This window comes from Necator americanus, chromosome IV (genome assembly GCF_031761385.1).
Source record: "Necator americanus strain Aroian chromosome IV, whole genome shotgun sequence".
NCBI classification, from domain to species: Eukaryota; Metazoa; Nematoda; class Chromadorea; order Rhabditida; family Ancylostomatidae; genus Necator; species Necator americanus.
In genome coordinates, this window is record NC_087374.1 from 23,548,167 (window position 1) to 23,559,574 (window position 11,408).

The window sequence follows — 11,408 nt, forward strand, 5'->3', positions numbered from 1 at the left end:
CACAGTTCTTACTCATCAAAACTAGGAAGGAAAATTAATAACCAACGGAATCGAAAGCAAGAAATAAAAAGAAAAGGAAGATAACGAAAAGGAGCAGGTGAATGCTAGCCGAATTAAACTTCAAGACATGAAAAACTCTAAAATTTGAGAAGTTCCAGTTTTTCCTCAATAAAACTCCTTAATTTGTTACTTGTTTTTCTTTTTTCAAGAAATTTATTCCATTTGTTTGCGTTTCTTTCCGAAAGCTTGTGAAATTGAGGAAGCCGTATAGTTCTGATGGGTAAGAACTGCGTGGAATTGTCGCCTGCTGTTACAAGCGGAAGGAGTCAAAGTTGGAAATTTGTGAATCGAAGTGAATTTGACATAATTCGGAAGAACTTCTCTTTGCAAGAAAAACTGGCTGTCTCAGGCACGGAAAAAATGATTTGATCACTCGAAAACCACGACCAGCTGCTATCCAATGTAAGCGCCTAAACCACATCTTGTAAAGAAAGGGGAGTCCTAAGCAAGCGCCGAATATTGAGACTTAATTGTTCCTTGTAGGCCGTTGACAGCTGCTCAAAAATTGGAGCAATTAACTAAATGTATCAAAGCTGTAAGTTTAACATTAAAAAAAACTAGACACATTCGAAGCTGGACGCTTACAATCTGAACTGCTGTCAAGAACAAACTGTTCACTGAAAATTTTCCACAGTTACGTAAGTGTGCCTTATTATTAACCCTCAATTGAGGACTTTTATAAATTCCCTAGGAGAATGGAAATTTCGAAACTATATGTGATGTGGAGTACCAAAATGCTCTAAATAATCTTTTGATTCCGAATATAATAAAGATTTCGTCAAACCCTGAGAAGTTAGCGCAAATCCTATGAAATCAAATCCGCACATCACCCTTGCACGGAGATCTATCCGCCGGATATGCCAATGGCAGGGTTGCGGAGGTGTGAAAGTAATTAACAAAGGTTGCGGAAAATTTGGTTGGTTTTAGGCCACACACTTGTCAAAACTAAATTCTGGAAGTATATTTCAAATCAGCAGCTATTTTGCTTTCAAATGGTATTTCCAACATTTAATTTTACTCAATCCCGAGAATTTCGACGGCCTGCGACGGATCTTGGCACAGAAGTTAGTAGCGGTGTGGTAGATCGTTCTTGCGCAGAACGGGTAATCAATACGCCTGATTGCAGTATAAACAGCATAAGCAGGACCAGCAGCAGATAGCAATCAGACTCTCGGTACTACGGAAACGTTTCAAAAATAAAGAGTGTGGTTAGTTTGTATCAACTAACAACCTGGACAAGTATTTTAATGGTGGAGATCACAATAAACCTATGCATTTCTGAACATTAAAAACAATAAATTAAAGGTAATAAAGGCGAATTTGAGACATGGACGGATATGAATGCTGTGGTTTATCACGGAAGTCAACATAGTACAGATGTCATACAACAATACGAAATCTATTATTCTAAACAACATTCTGCGGTAAATAAACTAAGTTAGCTGTTACTTTTCTATTTTTTCGGAGCTGTTTTTTCTTTGGTGTTTACGTGCGTAGTTTCTCTTTGGTAGCACCTATATGAGATCATTAGTTGTCAAGGATAATGATGTCTTCTTTTTCCTCACCCACGTGCAGTACCACGTCAAAGGGGACTATTGTTTGGGCAATTAACAAATTCGGTGCCAGGAATGCTCGAAGAAGAAGAAATGACGTCGTGAGGTATCGGCCACCATGGTGTGACGCAACCATAACCATAATCAATTAGGGAATAAAGCGTGGATAAGATGTCTAGCGTCAGCCAATCCGCGTGGGATGCTATATGCGCCTAAGCGTTCAGTTCAATTCAGCTTAGGTTTAGGCCCACCCAACACAACGACTTGTGTGGGTTGGCCGAGGCATCATGACAGTGTTTTTATCCTCTCAGATAATTCCGGTTCCAACTTATCGATCCTGGAAGGATGAAGTGTTCGGTTAGCACTAGAGCGGTTTCGAACCATCGATCGATCGTTCGTTCACAGCGGAACCTCTTATCGACTGCATTACTCCCGCCTTTATAATGAAATAGAGCTTCCACTATTTCGAAGGAATTTTGGGCAGACCTGAGAGCATAGGTTTGTGGTGCTTTTTTGGCGAAAAAATGAATCTACTGGTGGTTGAAGTCACAGGTGAATCTCAGAATGGAATCTACGGAAAAATGCACTTTAATCTCAGAAATTTTCTCATTTTTATTTTATTTCCCATTCCAACTTTCCCCTTTAGAGACTTAGACCCTCTTATTCTGCTAGAATTGATTTTGGAAAATTTTACAACGCCGTTTTGCAAAACAAATCATACTATAAAGGAAAGGAGCGGAGAGAATTGCAAAGGAGCTTCGCTCGAGAAGAAACTTGCAGAAGAGCCGGGGTGCCTGCAGACGATTAAATGACTGATTAATCAATGTGATAATTATTACCTTTAAACGACTAGACAGGAAGATCAAAGCTTTCAGGATTCTGAAGTTTTTTAAGGAAAAGATGACGAGCTAATAAAGAGCTAATAAAAGCTAATAGCAGTACCCCAGATAATGAAAAAGTGAAAAGTGTTTGATCTCAAAACCAAATTGCAGTGCTGACTGATCTTAAAGGCATTACCCCACGAATTTGGGGTGGAACGGGTTTCAAGCGGGTAATGCCTATACGGGATGGTGAGGAAGAGGGTGATTCCGTTCATCCCTCCCTGTGCCGATGTAAACGGATGACCGCGGAACGCTGTTTCTTAAGAGATCCTCTATTGCGGCGCGCTACCCTTGCGCCCTCCCGCTTGCGATTCGTCGAAAACCCACTCGGACGAATCGCAAGCGGGGCGGGGCGCAACGGCTGCGCAATGCAGCAGAAGGCGTCGAAACAGCGTTCCGGGGTCGTCCGTTTACACTGATACAGGGAGAGATGAACGGAATCACCCTCTTCTCCATAATCCACGTTTACCATCTACCATTTGGCTATTTATTTATTTATTTTGCTGTTCAAAAAGAGGTTAATGACAAATCACAAAAATAAAAAAAAAGATGAGAAGTTAAGAAGAATAGCGATAGAATGATTTTCAATCGTTGTTCGAATGGAAGAATAACGTCGTTTGTTGAAGTTGAGTTGAAAGAATTGGAACGTTTGTTCCAATTCTTTCAACTTTTTTCCTTTGTCCAAGTTTCTTTCCCAAGTTTGGTCGGAATGAGATGCGAAGAAGAGACAAAGACGAATTCTCAACAGCAGCTCAGCGCCGTTTAGCATACAACGCAACGAGTGTTGATTTGTATGGATGGCTGTTGAATTCGAGAGAATACAAAATCCATTTGATAACAACATAATGTAGGATTGCGTTGAACAAGAGAGGAGGTTTTCTCCGCGACGCTTCAGGAAGCATAGCACTATTCTTACAAAAAGTGCAGTCGCCTCAAGATGAGATCTATAAAGTGCTAACCTTGGTATTAGCCGAGATAGTCATGAATATAAACTTAGGAAGGTGTTTACTCTCAAGAAAAACAGACTGACCAACTTCTCCCAGTTTTTTCAGCCATTATTGCTAGTAAAACTTTTTTTTACATAACAACGATGAGCTAGTACACTAAAGAACGGCGAAGAAACGAGTGGATCTTTGACTCACTCGTTTTTCGCCAGTTTTCAGTGTATCACCTTATATAAATGTGGATATAAGGTGATACACTGAAAATGTGGATATTGGCATAGTTTAAAAAAAGAGATCCTTATAACAAAATAGATGAACGTGTCCTATTCGAGCCTCACAAAAATTGTTAGAGGGAGGTAAGAAGTACCTCAAATATACACTGAATTATGTTTAATTAGTTTGATTTAGGTAAGAGTTAAATTTAGTTGGAAAATCACATTTATCCAGAAAGAAAGCATATTTAAGTATATTTTACTACAATCATGTTTTTTTTTTTTCTTTTTTCTCCCCAAAAAAAAAAAAAAAAAAAAAAAAAAAACACAAAAAAAATCAAAATAATGCTGGAATACTGAGTGTTACTAACAATTTTTACTTGCACTATAATTCCACACAAATGTAGTGTACAATTAATTTAATTTAATCTCTCTGTTTTTTTTTGTACCTTTTATTGGAACCTCAATAATCTCTCAGTTTTCAGCGAAGGAGAACTGTTCCACTTTTTTGGTGTTTTACTTTAATTTTCTATTTCTTTGCTTTATTTTACTATTTCAACACAACATGCCAGTAATAATGATACAAAATAACAATATAAATAATGTTGCAAACAATAAAAATCCAGAAAAAAAACTCTGTTACTCTTCTCAAACAAATTTATTTTGCAAAGATTCCTCATGGACTCCAAATTACAATAGCGTTTTTAGATTATTTCTCAGATTTTTAGATTATCTATTTTAGAAACTTTTTGGATTGATTAAATATATACTGAATTATGTTTAATCAGTTTAATTTTGGTAAGAGTTAAATTTGGTTGGAAAATCACATTTATCCATAGAAGAAAGCATATTTAAGTATATTTTACTGTACCCGCGTCAAGGTCGTTGCGCTGGCACTGTCAAAGCGGGCACTGTATTTTACTGTGCTCGTGTCAACTGTTTTAACATTCCACAGGATCCGATGTGCGCGAGGATGCTGAAATGCCTTAGGAGGAACGATGCTGGGCAGCTGCTGAACAGACGAATAGGTCTCCATGTACGACTTTCACTTAACCTCGTCATAATTATAGTTCAATATTTGTCTTCTTAAGCTGAGCCGGACACGAGATTGTTGTAATTGTTTATCCTTGACAACGTTTCGGCGAGTTCGCCTTTTTCGGAGCGGAAAGTGATTTATCCGCCAGCATTAAAGGATTATAAGAACCTCGTGTCCGACTCAAATTAAGAAGACAAACGAATAAGTAATTGAAATTTCCCCGACATTCGCAAAAATATGTACAAGCTGCATACAAATTGATTTCGGAATGATTTGTCTCATCATTCCACTTCCTCAGCGATGGCTTAACCAACGCGAATAGCGTCTACATAAGCCGAAGTTCGGACTGGAATTAAAGAAACTTTTTTAATTGAGGGAAATCGTTTCAGTTCAGAATTCAAAAACGTAGTTCAGACAATCCTTATGAACCTTCGGTATTTACTGGCGAAATCATTGCGATCAAAGTTTAGTTCAGTGTGGGACTGGGCTAGCATTTCTAAATATGGCTTCTGAATGAGTCCGTGGAAACCTATTTCATTTCCTTAATCCAAAATCAACGAAACCATTCAATTTTAGTCTTTTGCGTAGACTTCACCGGGTTTCAATCATCGGTACATCATCCATCGTTTGACCTTAAAGGCAAGATTATCTAGCAGTTCTAAATATGACACCTCCATGTGCCTGCGTTGCCTGTTTAGCTCCCTAGTAGGTCCAGACTAATTAAATCATCCAGTCTTTAACATTTGTATGAAACGGAATTCCATAAATTTCAACTGGACCTACGTCGTCCATAATTTTTGCTTTATGAAAAAAGCTATCGAAATTACGTCGAAGAAACATTCAGTGTTACGTTATGTAAACATCCAGAACATCATTAGAATCAGCTGGAAGAGAACCACCCTCTGAGAACATACTGGGTTCACGCAAATATTACTGCTTTGGAGATTCTATAAAATTTAAAATAAAAAGTGGGGAACTAATGCAAAGATTGCCCAGATTTCTTCAGCGACTACATCTGTATCATCTACACAAAGCCAGCTAATCGGGGAATGTAAATGTGGAGTAATTATAAGTGAATTTTAATAAATTTGACGTTCTGAAACATAACAAAATTCATTAAATTAATTTAAAACAAATTGAACAAAAAAACACAAGATTTGTTTGTGAAACAGCCTCCCGGAGTCGATTACAGAGAACACCTATTCTTGATTAATTTCTCTGTTGTTGATCATTTACAACATAATGCCACGGCTTAGACGCATGGATGCGCACAGACGCTTGATTCGGAAATGAAAAGCATGCGGAGAGCGCGCACGTCACGTTCCTGTGCGCATTGCACAAAAAGGAAGCGAAATCGAAAAACAAATGTCTGGGAAACGTAGGACTGCGGTGGAACTGGGCAGGCGAAGAGAAATCTAACAATCACTGGCAAATTCGTCTAATAATGTCGTGATAGAGTTGGAAATAAGTCTGAACGTGTGGATGAGTTCATAGGCAAATGAAGAGCCCTAGGACTTTTTTTCTGCATTTTCGGAAATTTAAATATTAAAGTGGAGGGGTTTGTAGATAGATTTGGTTTTAGGTTTAAATATAGCAAATGCTCACAAAATGGAAGTAACCAGCAAAACTTGCACTTGGCTAATTCCACAAAAATGCTCCATGTGACTGAATACCAGTTCAAAATTATATGAAAAAATGAATGGTTAAGCCAACGATTTGAAGAAATTTTTGGGAGAACATTGATCACACGTCTTTCCTAGTGTGATAGTAGAAAAGTGCTCTTTGTCGAGTCACACTTGTCAATGAAAGATTTGAATTTTTTTTGCCTCATTGTGTGTGGAAATATGACGACGGTAGAAAAACGAGAATATAATTTAGGCAGGGGTGTTCTACTCTACAAAAAATGAGTAATAGACTAAACCAGTCCTCACTATTGAATCGATTACAAGTTTGAGCTCTTGTGAAATGTTAAAGATCAAGGTACTCTGTGAAAGAAGACGACGTTGCTGTTTATCGAAAGAAACGTGACATTCACTCATTCACGCGTAACATTCATTCATTCAACGTATCACGAAACTGATGATGTTGGGAAACCTGTGGGAAGGTGTAGAGTTCGTTGCGCAGTTTACCAATATGAGCGTGCTCACCTCAATTCCCTCTAATCATCCTAAAAACGGCGTGGGAAATTGCGTTTGTTCCTACGAGGTACGCTAGATCGCGCCACCTTTGTACGGCTCCGGTCCCCTCAGCAGCCTATTCACCGATTATATTTGAGCACGCTAGTGATGGGACCCCTCTGATTTTCGATTGTGGTCACAGTGAATCGCAGTGAATGTGTAGGGGTGGTGGGTTCTACATACCTCGTAGAGACTAAGACCGGAAAGTTTTTTGTAGGGGAAACCGAGAGGGGCTACGCTCACACTCGTCTTCCCCCTTCCCCCTCCCCCTCCCCGTGCCATAAATTTCTCATTAGTTCCTCAACTATGTCAGTTTCGTTATGTGTTGTCTCTAAAAAAGCTATTAAACTATGTGTATGCTACCTCTCTACAGTGGCACAACGACCCCGACAACTTTAATGAAACTATTTGATGTTACGTGACTTATTGCTAGAGAACGACTCATATTCCAGAATTCAGGATTTCCGAATTTTTTAAAGCCCGGAAAAGATTGTTGCAAACTTGAAAAACGAGAACACTTCATCTACTTTACCTAATCTCAAAATTGAATATTTGAACGAAACAATCTACCCCTGACAACGAAGTTATTATGAATTTTTTTTGCTCGGAAAAATTATACCCGTTTCAGTGGATAAATGCTCCTTAGCAAAATTCATTTAAAAAAAAAGAATTCTTGAACTGGTGAAGTGCCGCGGACACTAGCCGAATAGTCGAAGAGAGCTGCCTCCAGGAACGATGCTGCTTTTAAGTTCTGCAGTTTAAAAGCGAATCCGAGCAATCCGGATTAATGGATTTGCCAGAGAAAACGCCGATCGAAGGTGGAGCTGTTGATGGTAACGAGCCGAAGGAATTATATGCAGAATCAAGCGTGTAATTGGGGAAAATCCCTTCTGAAAATAGCCCCCGCCCTCTTATTTCTTCTGATTTAGCTGCTCATATGCTCAATCAAAAATCAGACTTAACAAATAGTAATAAGCAAAGAAATTGGACGTTTAATAAACAAAGTAATATAGTAAAATAAATATCAAAGAAAGTGCTATAACAAATATTAATATACTGTTATAATTAAAATAGAAATTTGTAAAAATACAATATAGACGCCAAAGATAGTTCGTCGCGAGGATGTGGAAGTGTATCAGTACGTAGGGTAAACACATATGTAAGTTAGAACATCAGGAGGTGCTCAGCATATGTTCGACGACACAATTTTTCGCTTTTGATACTGGCTACGGATGTTCAAGAGTTTCATCACCAGTTAAGTCCTGATTTCTGCAAGAAGAAAAAAAAAACAACTGATGACAACCCACGATACGTTGTGAAAGCATTTTCACATATCTCCTACTACTTACACTTTATCTTACTTCTTGACAGTGATTAGAGACGTGTCAGCAAAACGAAAAAATACTAAGAAGAACATCTTACCGCTAATTTTTCTAAAATTCTATTTACAGGATCATCTACAGGATTACAACACTGAAGCTGATTGAAAACGATGTAGTGAGCAGATATTGTTAGGCTGAAATAAACATTCATAACCCAGCCGCAAGTGAAACCTAGAAAGGGAATTAGGTGAGCGTTTTGTAGAGAAAGATTTGTGGAAGGGGTGAAATTTACAAATTTCTTCGTTAAGAGATCCTCTGTTTTTTTTTTTGGGCGTTATCTGAGAATTATACCAATTTTCCAACTTTTTCTCAACCAACCTTTGAAAGAACAAAAAACAATTTAGAAAATGTGAAAAACAAATCTAACAGAAAACATTCTCCATTATAACATATTTCAATTAGTTTTTGTAAACGACGAGCTGAGTTATCAGACTTTCTTTACAGTGGAACAAATTTTGAGGCGCAGGTGAAAATTTGAAACTTCGCACTTTTTCTTTAAGATCGTGGCAGAACGGTAGGAAAAATGTCATATTTTGATAGAACATAAAAAACTATTAACTGCAAATTTCAACCTTTACAGGTGTCCTTGTACTTTCGAAATACTATTTGATGAAAATTCCAAAGAACAGGTAGAAAATTCATAATTTTTCTAAACGAGGTTTCAAACAAACTAGAAGAGTCAGAGATACTAAATTTTGACCAAATACCAAAGAGAGGTGAGAGTAGAACAGAAAAAAAGGAATGGAAAACTCGAAGATTTTTCAGCGACATTTTCAAGTTTTCTTGCAATTCAGCACACACTAGGAGAGGAAGACGTGCGCAAGGGAGCAGTGCCTAACTCCCCAAAGCAGGACTGTTCGCATACATAGAAGAGATTCGAGGTCAAAGGAAGCACAAAGAAAGCCCCCCAAGAATTCCGACAGTTTGATTAATCCGTCGGTGGCGGATTTTGGGACACAGATTAGCAGCGGTGTCGTAGCTCTGCATCCATGTACAAGAAGACTCACCTATACTTGTAAATTTTAGGTACGTCACATTTAACTTACAGGATGTTATAGGATGTTGTAAATTATAAAATTTCCAGTGGAATATGTCCGAAATTTGGGGCGAGGTTAAGTCAGTTTCCAAACGTGGTAGTTTCTTCCTGCATCACATTGCCTATGAGAAAATGAGTCTAAGAAAAGCAACACTAAACCTAACGGGCTTCCTACTTTTTCTTTCATTAGTGTACTGTAGCGAGCGTTGTTTTTAGTTATAACCCAGCAAACCAGTGCAAGATGAACAAGTACACTCGTTCTCAATGGTCTACTGGTACTGCACTTATTTTTTTCGCCAAAATAGCCGCTCTCCTTTCCGCCATAACGAGGAATTTGAGAATTGATCACACGTATAGAGTTACGCATCAAACATTCGCCGTAACGAACATTCGAATCAGGCTGAAGCAGCGGCCATTCAGTTGCGGTACACGCGTGGCGTGCACTAACAAACGTGAATCCGAGGTGATACGCAGAACGACTGGTAATTCAAATAATTCATAATTGCCAGCAAATCCAATGAATATCAAATATGGTCGGAGAATAGGATAAGGATACACCACATTCAAATCTTTAAATGCTTCCAGAAGTTTCTTGAGGTTTCTTTCGACCAAGTCGGTAGAGACGTGAGGAAGATTATGCATGATTCGGAACTGGGAAGAGCGAACTCACAACAGACTAAAAAAAGGTCCAAGGCGTTAATTACAGAAGTGCAAGGAACATAAACTTCAAAGAGGAAGAAATTTCAAGAGGTTTGACTGATAGGGAAGCGCCATAAGCTCAAACATTGGTTACATGCGTAGATGTTGAATGGCCTCGTTGACGATAGATGGAAAGGGGAAGATAGGATGAAGAACACGAGGACTGATTTTAAAAAAAAGTTCATACATCCTACTTAGTAAACAGAGTAAGGTAACCACTTTGAAATAACAGCAATGGAGGATCCATAGCAAACAGATCAATCAGACATCCGGAGAAAGGTGTAGAAAATTAAGAAAAAGATCAACTCGAGCAGCATCTCAAAATTCAACTGGAAGGAATTCTTGCTCCGTGTGAATTCTCTTCAGCTAAAATCGAAATAAGTAGGCACAGTCGATAATTGGAAATAATTTAGGTAGGTCTTGAATGGAACTACATATGTGCACTTCCGAAAGGTAGTAATCCGATCCAGAATCAGACGTAGTACGTGGAAAGAAAAATCTGAAACTGAGAAGTGCACTTCGTGCAAAGTGACTAGCAATGAAATGCAAGCGATGTTCGCAGTTGTGAATGTGGGCGACACGACTCAGTGTAGCGCAAAGAATGTGGCGACGAAGGTATTCCGTATCAAGGAAAACAAGGCGAATCCCCAGAAATAAAGACTGATTCATTTCATCCCACGACAACTCTTTAGATCCTACGCATAGCTTACTTCTCAAAAAGACGAAACCGTTTGATAGGAAATCAGTTTCATGTAGGAATCCGTCATTTATCTGCAAACTGCGATTCAGCGACGTAGATCCCGAACGTTACATCCTCTGCTGACGGAGATGCGAAAAAAAAAAACAAATAAAAGAGAACTGAAACCACTACAGAGAACCCCATTCAAAGCGATTCAATCCATGAAACCTAACAGTTCCACCGCGGGTAAACGCGCTCCTAGACGTAGCTTTCACACATTGTGTCACTTGTGGAATAAATTCGACAAAATGGACGATGAAGTGATCTTGAGTTAACTTCAATTCAGGATCGCTTGAGGTCCAGGAATGCACCTGCAGCCTTACATTGGCCTGCGATGGCAAGCCACTGAGTCAAATGTGTTTTGAAGTATTCCATAGACAAATGTGATACTAATTTATCGACCTCGGGAGGATGGACTTGGTTGGTACTAGAGTGGATTCGAACCTGCGATCGATCGTGCACCCACAGCAGAACCCCTTACCGACTGTGCCACACGCTCCTCCACTTGTTAACAGTCATAGCGAATAATTAACATCTGAAACGTACATTTTCAAAAACTGCTAGTTCAAACATCTACTTTAAAAACCACATTTATCTTTGCCTTAAGGTCATTCCCGCGAAAGAAATGTGGACTACAGTTCGCCTGCGTGATTTATGAACGGTAAACATCATTTATAATAATTTTGAAT